This window comes from Myxocyprinus asiaticus, chromosome 5 (genome assembly GCF_019703515.2).
Source record: "Myxocyprinus asiaticus isolate MX2 ecotype Aquarium Trade chromosome 5, UBuf_Myxa_2, whole genome shotgun sequence".
NCBI lineage: Eukaryota > Metazoa > Chordata > Actinopteri > Cypriniformes > Catostomidae > Myxocyprinus > Myxocyprinus asiaticus.
This window is the reverse complement of record NC_059348.1, coordinates 19,563,677-19,577,886: the sequence shown is the minus strand read 5'-3', so window position 1 is coordinate 19,577,886 and position 14,210 is coordinate 19,563,677. Positions and strand designations below refer to the sequence as shown.

The window sequence follows — 14,210 nt, the reverse complement described above, 5'->3', positions numbered from 1 at the left end:
TACAGGGCTTAGTTAGCACATGTACTGAGCTGGCAGCGAGTTTCTCTGCAAACTCGTCTGCCACAGGGTTTGGTGGAAATCATCCAGGGAACACAGTTTGTGAACACTACTGGGAGTCAACAGCGCACGTCTTCAGCTCAGGGGAGATGAAGCGATACACCCGGCCAGCTGTCCCGGACATACCTGCTTGTGCCTGCCACTACACGGGATGAAACCAGTTCCACCCAGAGATTGTAGAACCTTGCAAATGTGTTGGGTGTTGCCCAGCCCGCTGCTCTGCAAATGTCTGTTAGAGAGGCGCCACCGGTCAAGGACCAGGAGGCCGCCACACTCCTGGTAGAATGGGCTCATAGCCCTGCCGGGGGCGGCACGTCCTGGGCGTGATATGCCATTGTTATGGCGTCAATGACCCAGTGGGTGATCCTCTGCTAGGAGACAGTGCTTCCTTTCCGCTGTCCACCAAAGCAGACAAAGAGCTACTCAGAGACTCTAAAGCTCTGTGTGCAATTCAAATAGATGCGTAAAGCGTGCACTGGACACTGCAATGTCAGGGCTGGGTCTGCCTCTTCCTGGGGCAGCGCTTGCATGTTCACCGCCTGATCCCTAAAAGGGGTCGTGGGAACCTTGGGCACATAGCCCGGTCGGGATCTCAGGATCACGTGAGAGTAGCCCGGACCGAACTCCAGGCACGTTTTGCTGACAGAGAACACTTGCAGGTCTCCTACCCTCTTGATGGAAGTGAGCGCAGTCAGGAGGTCAGTCTTCAAAGAGAGTGCCTTAAGCTCAGCTGACTGCAGGGGCTCAAAGGGGGCTCTCCGTAGACCCTGAAGAACTACAGAGAGGTCCCATGAGGGAATGAGGCACAGTCTGAAGGGATTCAGCCTCCTGGCACCTCTCAGGAACCTGATGATCAGGTCATGCTTCCCCAAGGACTTACCGTCCACTGTGTCGTGGTGTGCCACTATAGCGGTTTCATAAACCTTCAAGGTGGGGGGACAGCCGCCCTTCTAACCTCTCCTGCAGGAAGGAAAGCACCAATCCGACTGCACCTCTCTGGGGGTCTTCGCATCAGGAAGAACACCACTTAGCAAACAGACGCCACTTCAAGGCATACAGGTGCCTCATAGAGGGGGCCTTAGCCTGAGTGATCGTGTCTAGTGGAACCACTTAAGTCTTCCACGTCCCTTCCAGGGGCCAGACATGGAGATTCCAGAGGTCTGGTCGTGGGTGCCAGATGGTGCCCTGTTCCTGAGAAAGAAGGTCCTTCCTCGCGAGGAGCGTGAGGTCCGAGAACCACATCTGGGTGGGCAAGTAGGGTGCTACCAGGACGACCTGCTCCTCATCCTCCCTGACCTTGCACAGGGTCTGTGCAAGTAGGCTCACTGGGGGAAAGTCCAGGGGGCCAGCTGTGTGCCAGCACGTCTATACCGAGAGGTTCCTCGGTCAGGGCGTACCAGAGCGGGCAGTGGGAGGATTCTTGGGAAGCGAACAGGTCTACCTGTGCCTGCCCGAATCGACTCCAAATCAGCTGGACCACCTGAGGGTGGTGTCTCCACTCTCCCCTGAGGGTAACCTGCCATGACAGCGCGTCCACTGCAGTGATGAGGTCGCCCGGGATGTGAGTGGCTCGCAGCGACTTGAGGTGCTGCTGACTCCAGAGGAGGAGACGGCGGGCGAGTTGTAACATACAATGGGAGCGTAGACCTCCTTGACGGTTGATATATGCTACCATTGCCATGTTGTCTGTCCAAACTAACACATGCTTGCCCTGGATCAACAGCCAAAACCTCTGCAGGGCAAGCAGAATTGCCAGCAACTTGAGGCAGTTGATGTGCCAATGTAGCCGTGGGCCTGTCCAGGAGCCGGCGGCTGTGTGCCCGTTGCATACAGTGCCCCAGCCCATTTTGGAGGCATCTGTCAGAACCACGACGTGCCTGGAGACCTGCTCTAGGGGAACGCCTGCCCGTAGAAATGTGAGGTTGGTCCAAGGGCTGAAGAGGCCTTGACAGACTGGCGTGATGGCTATGCGATGTGTCCCGCGGTGCCATGCCCATCTCGGGACCCGAGTCAGCAGCCAGTGCTGAAGCGGTCTCATTTGCATCAACCCGAGCAGAGTGGCCACCGCTGAGGATGCCATATGCCCCAGGAGCCTCTGAAACAGTTTCAGTGGAACCGCTGTCTTCTGTCTGAATGCCTTCAAACAGGTCAGCACCAACTGTGTGCGCTCGTTTGTGAGGCGCGCCGTCAATGAGACTGAGTCCAACTCCAAGCCGAGAAAAGAGATGCTCTGAACTGGGAGGAGTTTGCTCTTTCCCCAGTCGACCCGAAGCCCTAGTCGGCTGAGGTGCGAGAGCACCAGGTCCCTGTGTGCACACAACACATCTCGAGAGTGAGCTAGGATTAGACAATCGTCGAGATAGTTGAGGACCAAGGAACCGTGCCTTGTCGGCCTCTCCCATGTCGACCAGGCTGAGCCAAAGGTGGCACTCCTGGACCACCAAGGTGGACATCGCCCACCTGAGAGACCGCGCCGTGACCTTCGTCACCCGGAGAGCAAGGTCGGTTGCCGAGCACAGCTCTTGCATCAATCCCAGGGCGGAACTACCCTCGTGCAGTTCCTTTAGCACCTTGGCTTGGTGGACTTGCAGGAGAGCCATGGCGTGGAGAGCGGAGGTGGCTTGTCCAGCGGCACTGTAGTCTTTGGCCATCAGGGATGATGTAAACCTACAGGCCTTGGACAGGAGCTTTGGGCGCCCGTGCCAGGTGGCGGTGCTCTGCGGGCATAGATGCACCGCAAGCACCTTATTCACCGGGGGAATCGCCAAATAGCCTTGGCCGCCCCACCATTGAGGGTAGTGAGGGTGAGGGTGAGGGAGCTGAAAGATCAGGACCGGGCAGTAAAAGGTGCCTCCCACAACCATGTCAGCTCCTCGTGCACTTCTTGGAAGAAAGGAACTGGGGCGGGGTGTGGCTGTGAGTGGTGCCGCAAGCCCAGGAACAAATCATCGAGCCACGAGTGTTCAGGGGAGAGTGGAAGGTTCCACTCTAGCCCGACGCTCGCGGCTGCCCGGGAAAGCATAACGAGGCGGGGAGCCACTGGGGTGGCTTGCTTTCTTATGAAGTACATGAGTACATGACCCATCCACGAACGCTGTCTCCGTGTGGGCAGCGTCCAGACACGAAAGACAGCGATCGTGACCATCAGAAGGCGAGATATAATGACCGCAACCAGGAATAACACACAAACGGAAAGGCATCTTTAAAAAGACGTTCCGTGTGTGCCGCTCTTTTAGAGAAATATACTCTTTTTTAGAATATACTCTTTTATTTCTGTTGAGCGCCCAGGGGCGTTCTCTGCAGTGCACCAGTGCAGAGGGAGGAGAAGCCGCTGAAATGCGCCGTCAGATCCAGCAGAGGTGAATGAACAGCCGTGGGAATTCAGCTCAGTGAGCATCGACCGTTTGGCTCCGAAGAGAAAATCTGAATGAGTGGTTGCATACCAGCTCCTTTTATACCCGTATGTTCGGGGGAGTGGTATGCAAATACCACTCGCCAATTTTCATTGGCCTTTTATCAAAGACCAGAGGATTTTCGGGCTCCCAAGAGTGACCCCTAGTGTCACTACATCGACACAATGTCGATTTATATAAGAAGGAAACACACTGTGTGCCAGTACTCCCCATTAACAATCAGCTCACCTGGTTACCCCACACCTGAGAGCAATTAAGAGAGAGGAAGCAAAAGGCAAAACACACACTCTACATACACACAAACAATGCGGCCGAAAAGGCCATCACAATGGGTGACATATTTTGCTTTTCTATTTCCCGGAAAAGAGCGTGAGCTGCAGAAAAAACTGCTGACACTAAATGACACTGATAACAGCCACAATGAACATTTATCATAAGATTCAAAATAACACATACCAGCGCCGGATCGCCAATCAAAATATACATAGATCAGATGAAATAGCAACTCCAACTCAAGAACTCGAGATGTTTAAAATATGAAATGAGAAACATAGTTAACTGAAGAACATAGTTACACATACTTAGACTATACATAACATACGAAAGAGGGATCCCTTCTAAACACGACATGCAAAATCCTGGAAGGGACTGAGAAGTGGTATTTTGTGAATCATTTAACAATGGGGCTCTATTTGACATTTATGGTACTGTGTCTGATTAAAGTTAATTGCCACTCAGAACTAGGTTAGATTTTCTAGTATTTTTACATTTCAGTTAATATTTTTATTATATTTTATTTATATAAAAAATAAAAAGTTTGTGCAGTACATTTTCATTACAATAAAAAGACCTCTATAGCTTTTTTATTTCACTTTAAAAACTGCTTTCACTTGCTCAATAAATTGCAATGTCAACAGTATTTAAGATATCAAATATCCCTTTACAGTTTTACAACAGCAGTGTCTTGACGTTATTCTAAAGAATTTTGAAGCAATTCACGTAAACACGAGTGCTATTTCAAAGTCTGTTAAAATTGCTTTAATTCCTGCTGTCATTTGGTGGTGCTATGACCATGACCCACAATAGCCGCATAAATGTGATCAGCCCCCATTACTAAACATATAGCTGAATTTTCATCAAAATCATACAATGCACATAGAAGTTATAAAGAACATCTAGTATCACATTTTTGCCCTTAACTTATTGTCTCACCATGGCAACACCGTTCAGTATATCACAAAGATTATACCGATTATGACACTGGCTAGGACCCAATTTCTTGTGTATTTATCCCCTATACTAATGACCACCCCATCGCCTAAAATATAGAGTCTGGGGTAAAATGAAATTTGAGTGCCCTATACATCACACATAAAACTCTGAACCCTCAACCAGAATTCTTGGATCTTAATACACCACCAAAAAACATGAGTTGTGTCCCCATCTTCTGATTGGCATCACCAGCAGGTGGGTGTGTCTTTAAGACCAAGCCTATACAATCTAGAGGGGGTTAAATAGAATCTATGTAAAATTTTGAATTGCATAAGGCGCACCTTTGCTTCTGTAGATGGAGACTTGACATTTTTTAGAATCCTAGCCCACACTCCCACACTCCCTCTAACTAAATTTAAATCTTTATCCCATAATCTCTTGAGAAAAGTTAAAGCTCCGTCCTCCAGACTCTGATTAAGCAGGGAATAATACACTGATGCCTCATGGCCTTTTCCAAAAGCAGTAATCACCACTTCCAGAGTATCTGCAGCTTTGGGGGGAATGTATGCTACTCCCAAAAATAGTGCAAAGCAGGTGGCGCAGCTGTAAATACCTAAAGAATTGAGACCTGGGAATCCCAAAATGTTGAACCAAATTTTCAAAGGATCTCAACACTCCACTCTCATATATGTCACAGAACGTATTAACCTCCCTCACAATCCACTCTGCAGCAGAAAGGGGACTTATTAATACATAACTTTGGGTTCAGCCATATGCTCGAAGCAACATTTAAATAAATGTCCAAATTAAACACTCTGGACACTTTTGCCCATACCGCGTGCAAATGCGAGATAATGGGGTGTAACTTAACTTCGGTTAATTTGATAGAAAGGCTTTGCAATGGCGAAATACGGGCAAGAACTTCCTGTTCAATACAAAACCAGGGAGGGGCTCTCTCAGGTGGAAGTAACCAATGAGCCAAATGTCTGAGACCAAATGCATAATAATAAAACAAAATCTTGGGTTGGCCTAGCCCACCTTTGTCAATCGGCCTATGCAACTTATTGAAATATAATCTGGGATGTTTACCATTCCAAATGAAGGACTTTGCTATGCTATCAAATTGCTTGAAATAAGAGAGGGGGAAATCTATAGGGAGAGATTGTAGCAGGTAGTTGAATTTTGGAATACAATTCATTTTAATAATATTAACCTTCCCAATCATAGATAAATGTAATGAAACCCACCTGCCCACATTGCTCGAAAACCTTTTTATTAAAGGGTCAAAATGAACTCTAACTAAATCACACAAATTTGCTGGGAATAAAATACCCAAATACTTAATGCCCTGTTTGGGCCACTGGAAGGCGCCTGGCTGAAAAGCCGTTACCGGGTAGTATTCTGTCAGAGCCAAAGCTTCGGATTTAGACCAACTAACTCTGTACCCTGAAAACTTAGAAAACAAATTAATAATTCTGTGTAGGCAAGGCATAGATCTAGTAGGGTTGGAGACAAATAATAAAATAAAATCTGCGTAAAGCAAAAGCTTATGCACCACACCTCCCGCCACCACCCCTGGAAAATCATCTTCCTTTCTTACCGTGGCTGCTAATGGTTCCAGGGCAAGACAGAACAATAATGGGGAAAGAGAGCAACCCTGCCGGGTGCCCCTATCCAGAGTAAAATAATCTGAAATTAATCCATTTGTTTGTACCGTCTACAAAGTAACTTAATCCAACCAATAAAAGTATTCCCAAACCCATACATTTCCAAAATCTTAAAAAGATAATCCCATTCTACCATATCAAATGCCTTTTCGGCATCAAGTGAGATGGCAGCGACCAGAGTCTGATCATTCGTCACTGACCACATGATATTGATGTGATGCCTAATGTTATCAGAAGAGCTATGGTCCCGAATAAACCCCACCTGATCTATATGTACAAGAGATGTCATAACTTTACTTAATTGGTTAGCCAAAATTTTGGACAATATTTTAATGTCTAGCTGGATCAGGGAAATTGGACAGTAACCCTTACACTCATTTGGATCTTTGTCCTTTTTAAGAATCAAACTGATCCGGGCTTGTGTCATGGTTGGCGGAAGCTTTCCATTCTTTAATGGTTCCGTATAAACTTCTAGCAAAAATGGAGCCAGTTCTGTAGCATAAGATCTAAAAAATTCAGCGGCAAAGCTGTCTGGCCCCGGAGACTTGGCTGTAGGCAAGGCCTTAATTACCTCGCCAAGCTCCTCCAAGTTTATCTCAGAATCATGAGAATGTTTTTGCTCAGTCGTCAGTTTAGGAAGTTCTAATGGTTCCACAAAGTTTCTAATATCTTCATCAGTAACGAGATGTGGAACTATAGAGATCATGGTAGAATTCTTTAAAAGCATTATTAATATTAATGGCTGAGGTAAATATTTCACCACCAGCAGATTTCACTGAGGGAATGGTAGAAAAAGACTCTCTCTGTTTTATAAATCTACCCAGAAGCTTCCCTGCTTTGTCCCCCAACTCAAAGTATGACTGTCTTGCTCTGAATAGCGAAAACTCCACCTTCCGTGACAAAATAGTATTATATCTGTATTTAAATCGGGTCAATTCTCTGAGGCCATTAGATGACATTTGCCGCTTCAGCTCTGCCTCGGCACTTTTAATATTCCTGTCACAAATCACGCCTCTGTAGTTCCTCCCGCTCACCACCAGAGGGCTCCATCACCCAGGTATTGACTTTAACTCTCTGAACTCCATTTCCCATAAGCCCCATACCTGGCAATGATTACCTGTTCACCTGTTTCCAATCTACTCAGCTATTTAAGTCTCACTCTCACTCTCTCTCATTGCGAGTCTTGTTTTGCCCTGGCTGACATTTCTGAGCGTTCTCTGAGTTTATTTCATTTCCTGTGTTTGATCCTGGACTGTTTACCCTGTTTTGACCTGTTGCTGCCTGCCTACTATTACTGCCTTGATTTCCTGGATATAACCTGTGATTGTCTGCCGCCTGCCCTGACCACTTGCCTGTTTATTAAACACTTCTCTGGATGACCTTGGATATTAATGTTGCTGGTGATTGAACCTATGCCTGTCTGTATTACTATGTTTATTATTATTAAAGCTGCACATGGACCTCAACTTTGTTGACTCATCATTACAATTCCCTTCCAGTTCCACGAGTTCTTGTGCTTTGGATTTTTTGGTGAATGAGCATACTTTATGATCTGTCCCCTAAGAACCGCCTTAAGTGCCTGCCAAGCCACGCCCTCAGAGGATACTGAGGACCAGTTGTCAGTTGTGCCAACTATATGATTTCTGTTTCTCTGTATGTGGCAACACCTCTAAACACACCAGGGTGTGATCTGAGACTAAAATGTTTCCAATTGAGCAATCAACAACAGATGAAATGAGGGACTTAGATATATATATATATATATATATATATATATATATATATACTGTATATATATATATATATACACTGTATATATAAAAAATCTATTCTGAGTAAATCTTATGGACTGAAGAAAAAAATTTATAGTCCCAGCCAGATGGGTTCAGAAGTCTCCAGATATCTGTAAGACCAAGATTTTTACATATCCTGTGAAGCATCACTGTTGCTCTAGGGGGCTTGCACACTTTTGCTTCACTATGATCAAGGACTGAGTCCATCAAAAGATTAAAGTCTCCTCCCAATATTATATCATGAGGGGTGTCAGCGGCTTGCAACATCCCTTCAAGATCTATAAAAAATCCCTGATCATCAATGTTAGGTGCATAAATATTAACCAAAATTAGACTTTGTCCCTGAATTTCAGCTAAAACAATAATGACTCTACCTAATTTATCTTTACTCTGTTTGAGACATTTGAATTGTAGATGTTTACTTATCAGTGTAATGACTCCCCTGCACTTACTCGAGCCAGCAATATAAAAACAAACACCCACCCCATATCTTTCCAAATGTTTCAGCTTCCTGCGGGGAAATGTGCATTTCTTGAAGAAACACTATATCATATTTATTACACTTAAGAAGAGAAATAACCTTCCTTCTTTTTATGGGGTGCCCCAACCCATTCACGGTCCACTTAGAGAGAAACAATCCACTCATATTAACATTTGACATTTTGACATATAAGAAAAAATAGACTGTGTGTCAAAAACAGGATAATAAAGACCACATTCCAACATTAGTGCCACAATCAAACACCAAACATCCCCTAGAACAGAAAAAACAAAACAGAAAAATGCACGCATTAACCCCGCGCACGACAGCGCCAACTGGCATCCATCCCTCCAAACTCAAACAGTCCATTCACGCCTACATGAGCCCCTGCGACAACCTTGCCGTCGGATTGCTCAAGTCCAGTATTTCTATACAAATTTTGTGAGACAGAATTACACAGCAAAATTTAATCTATAAAACAAACTCCAGCCAATAGGCAGAAAAAACACAAAGAGCTTGTAGCTTCATCCATAAAACTGTCCTGAAGATGTGTTTTTTCTACAAAATAAACTCCAGCTGCTAGGCAGAACCAGCACAAAAAGAGCGTGCAGATTCTTCAGACAGTCAAGTGCCGGTCCACTCGGCTGCAAAATGAGTGCAAGCAAATGACTTACTCCAGTGACTTAGCCAGAAATACTCCACAAAATAAACTCCAGCCGATAGGAGGACTAAGCACAAAGAACGTGTAGATTCATCCACAAAACTGTCCCGAAGCTGTGTTACTCAAACAAAATAAACTCCAGCCGCTAGGCAGAACCAGCACAAAAAGAGCATGTCTTCAAACAGTCAAGCAAATGTTCAGTGAGCTGGTCCACTCGGCTGCAACGTGAGTACCACAAGATGACTTACTCCATTGACTTTATGAAGGACATCGCTTGCTGTGGAATATCCGTTGATGTAAAAGTTTCTTGCATTCCTTGAATCAATCACGTTTCTCTCTTGTCAAATTCACAAAGTCTGGGAACAAGAAAATGCTGTGGTTCTTCCAAGAAAGCCTTCCTTTACTCCTCGCCTTGTGTAAAACAAGATCTTTGTTGGATGATCTCAGAAATTTGGCCAGAATTGATTGGTGCCTGTCTCCTTCCATGGATTGTGGAACTGGAAGCCTGTGAGCTTGCTCGATTTCCAGCTTATGGCCTGCTATTTTGAGCAGACTCGGAAAGAGCCCATCCAGGAATTCCACCATATCCTGTTCTTCCACTCCCTCTGGAACTCCCACGATACAGACGTTATTCCGCTGGCTACAGTTTTCCATGTCCTACAACTTCTCCCAGACATGCTCTAAATCCACCTTGGTTGCTAGTGGATTAGCAGATTATTCCCTCTCCGATGACTCCAGATAATTGATCCATTTCTCGACATCCCCCACTCTTGTAACCATATCAGTGAATTTCGCCTCCATGGCAGTGATCGATCGACATATCACAGCAAGATCCTCCAAGTCAACAATGACCTTCGTCAACATTGCCGACATGTTCAGCATCTCCCACCACATTTCCCGCATTTCTCCGACCAAATCCACTCCCCGAGCCTGCAATATTCAAAAAAATGCACATTCAATCCAAAATAGCCGACTTTCTGTGGGGTGGAGCTATGACTGTAATTTTGAAAGTTGTCCAGCTTGATGAGATCAATATACGTAGCATGTTTGGTGACCGTAGAAGAAACTGACCCCACCACTTTTGTCAAAAGGTGGTGCTAAAGAGCTCCCCAGCCACATCCATGTGTTATCTTTTGCCTAGGCCTAACGCCGACAACTCTGTGAGTGCAAAATATCATGAAAAATCAAGCATGCCAAGTACCTCAAAAACATGTGAATATACATAAAAAGGAATAATTACATTTAATGTGTTGCCATGGCAACAGTATCTAAGATATCAAGAATCCCTTCAGAATTTTAAATCTGCACTGTCTTGTAACATGAAATCCCTTGGAGCAGTATTTCAAATTCCAGAGCATGCATTTTTCAAACAATCCAAAATGGCCGACTTACTGTTGGGCAGAGCTTATGACTGTCAGCATGAAAGTTGTCCGGCTTGATGAGATCTACGTATATGTGTACAAAGTTTGGTGGCAGTAGCTCAAAAAGGATGCAGAGCCCCCCGAACATGCCCATCTTCTAGGTGGCACTACAGAGCCCCCCCGCACATCCCCCCTGCAACTTTGCCAAGCCCTAATGGCCAATGACTCTGATGTGTGTGCAAACTTTTAAGTGATTTCACGCATGTTAAGTACCCCAAAAGTACCGAAAACCTTGAAAAAAAGAAGAAGAATAAATATAGCTGCAAGCAGCGATGACAGGCCCAAGCACCATGGGTCCATTTCCACTCGGTGGCTTTCGGAAAACAAAGCATGATGGACACAGCAACAACTCAACATTAATGTCAACTTGGACCCTAAACATACAATGAGTAATAGATATACAGTATGCCACCATTACAGTTTGACTACAACTTAATGTAATTTAATTAATTGCCATGACAACCCTATTAAAGCTATCAAGCATCCCTTCAAAATTTTCCATCAGAAGTGTCTAAACAACTTTGAAGCAATTAGGGTAAATGTAAGAGGACTATTTTTAAGTCTGTTGTAAGTGCCAAACTTCCTGCTGCCAGTTGGTGAAGCTATGACCATGACCCACAATAGCCACATCCATGTGATTAGCCCCCAAGAAAAAACATACAACTCAATTTTGATCTAAATCACACAATGCATGCAGAAGATATGTGACACTTCCTGTTTCCCTATTTTTGCCATTAATTTAGTGAATTGCCATGGCAACACCGTTCGATATTTAAAAATCTGTTCGTAATTTAGCATCTTCGATGTCTTGGCATAATGTTGTCTAAATGTGGTGACAGTCTCATGAATCACCTAGGAGGTGTATTTAAAAGTTCAGAGAATTCAGAGAATTCAGAGAATCTATCTATCTATCTATCTATCTATCTATCTATCTATCTATCTATCTATCCATCTATCTATCTATCCATTTTTAATTGTAATTAAAAATTGAAAAACGGCACTGGTGCATCATATCTTGACATCGAGATCTTTGTTAATAAAACCATTGAACCTTTGTCCCCCGGTGACACTATTGATCCATGGCCTTGCCACAATGTCATCATGACAGACTGGCACCGTTCCAAAGTTACATTGTGGCAACGAATACAGGAATTCCACTTTTCCGGTTGTCACAACGTAATCAGTTACATTGCCACAACTAAAGTTTGGTCATCAAATTACGGTGTAGTTAGGAAATGGCCATGTAATTTGGCTAGCTGGGATTACAAAATGTCTGAATTTGCTGCAGATTTCCTCAAATTTTGCAATGCAATTTGCTGCATTTTTTGGGGTTGTTTTGCAGTGAAAACTCACAAATCATCCTTATATTCCTCTGTAATTGTGTTGATTACATTTTAAATGCAATTACATGTAAATATTTGAGTGCATAATAATTTAATATGCAATTAGCAATCAGAAAAAAATGCACACAAAAATAGCATACATTTAGGTGAAAGCTGTGGGTATTGAAAGACCCTTAATTATTTTTGTATTATAATTTTCTGCCTCAGAGAATGCAATAAAACTAACGTATTGGTTACTGGTGTAACCTGTGTTCCCTGATGGAGGGAACGAGACGTTGTGTCTATGTAGTGACACTAGGGGTTCCCTCTTGAGAGCCCCAATCACCTTTGCTTTATTCAGAAAAAGCCAATGAAAATTGGCGAGTGGAATTTGCATGCCACTCTCTGCCCCAGACATACGGGTATAAAAGGAGATGGCGTGCACCACTCATTCAGAGTTGTGCTGAGGAACCGAGAGAGAGTCCCGGCCATGTCAGCGGTTGGTTCAGCACCACAGCAGGAGGGACACAATGTCTCGTTCCCTCCATCGGGGAACAGAGGTTACACCAGTAAACAAGACGTTCCCTGTCTGTCACTCACTCGACATTGTGTCGATGTAGTCACAATAGGGGTTCCTATACAAAATGCCGCAGGTGCTGAACCGTGTCGCAAGTTATGGAGGAGCAGACATGGGCAGGCTACTGCGTGCCTCGCAGTGAGCGCTCGACCACATCATGAACTTCCAGCGAGTTAGGTAAGGCGTCTCCCGGGTTCCAACAAGAGTGGGAGGAGACACTTACCCGAGGAAGCTACAGGTGGTGGCCTTTCCTGATTTTTGTATTAAGTAATTTCCCGCCGAGCACCTGCTGGAATAGCGCTGGGGAAGTGCTCTTCCCTCTCCAGCAGGGAGAGCACTACGGAGACCACATCTTACCGGAGGGAGATTAACATGTGTAGAATACCTCACATGGACTTACCGATGGGGAAGTTCACATATGGAATGATGCCACTGGGGAGGACTCAGATGTGGAGATTCAAGAGGTCTGGCCGCAGGTGAGAAGGTCCTGCCTCAGGGTAATGCACCAGGGAGGGGCTACTGCCAGGAGCATCAGGTCTGAAAACCAAGTCTGGTTGGGCCAGTATGACGCTACCATCTGGACTTGTTGCCCATCCTCCCTGACTTTGCACAACATCTGTGCAATGAGGCTCACTGGGGGAAACGCGTACTTGTGCAGCCCCCGAGGCCAGCTGTGCGCCAAGGTAACCATGCCGAGGGGAGCCTCGGACAGGGAGTACCAAAGGGGGCAGTGAGAGGACTCTCAGGAGGCGAACGGGTCCACCTGCACCTCTCCGAATCTCTCCCAAATCAGCTGGACTGCACGGGGGTGGAGTCTCCACTCTCCACGTTACCTGCTGTGAGAGCGCATCCGCTGCACGGTTGAGGACACCCGGGAGGTGAGTGGCTCACAGAGACCTCATCGTCTGCTGACTCCAAAGTAGGAGGTGGCGGGCGAGTTGCGACATGCAACATGAGCATACCCCACCCTGGCGGTTTATGTATGCCACAGTCGCTGTGTTGTCCATCCGGATCAACATGTGCTTGCCCTGAATCAATGTCCAAAGCCTCCGCAAGGGCAGCGATACTTCTAGCAACTTTAGGCAGTTGATGTGCCATTGCAGGCGGGGCCCTGTCCAGAGCCCCGATACTGCCTGCCCATTGCCCCAGCCCGAATTCGAAGACCTTCTCTAAGGAAACCCCTGCCCATAGAAACACCAGGTCTGAACAAGGACTGAAAGTTTGATGGCACCGAGGCGTGATAATGACATGCTGGGTGCCATGGCGCCATGCCCACCTCGGGACGTGAGTCTGTAGCCAGTGCTGGAGCAGTCTCATATGCATCAACCCAAGGGGGTGTACCGCCACCGAGGATGCCATATGCCTCAGGAGCCTCTGAAATTGTTTCACCGGGACCGCTACCTTCTGTGTGAAGGTTTTCAGGCATGCCATCACCGACTGTGCATGCTCGTTCGTAAAGCATGCCATCAGGGTGACCGAGTCCAACTCCATACCGAGAAAAGAGATGCTCTGCGCCGGGGAGAGCTTGCTCTTTTCCCAGTTGACCTGAAGCCCCAGTCAGTCGAGGTGCCGAAGCACAAGGTCCCTGTTGTGCACACAATAGATC

The 14,210-nt window shown here is 45.9% G+C and overlaps 1 protein-coding gene across 1 annotated transcript in view; it reads left to right on the top strand.

The window, feature by feature from the left end:
* LOC127441480 (MAGUK p55 subfamily member 7-like) overlaps window positions 1-14,210 on the top strand; it is a 152,844-nt gene that overhangs the window by 52,241 nt on the left and 86,393 nt on the right. The window lies entirely within an intron of this gene.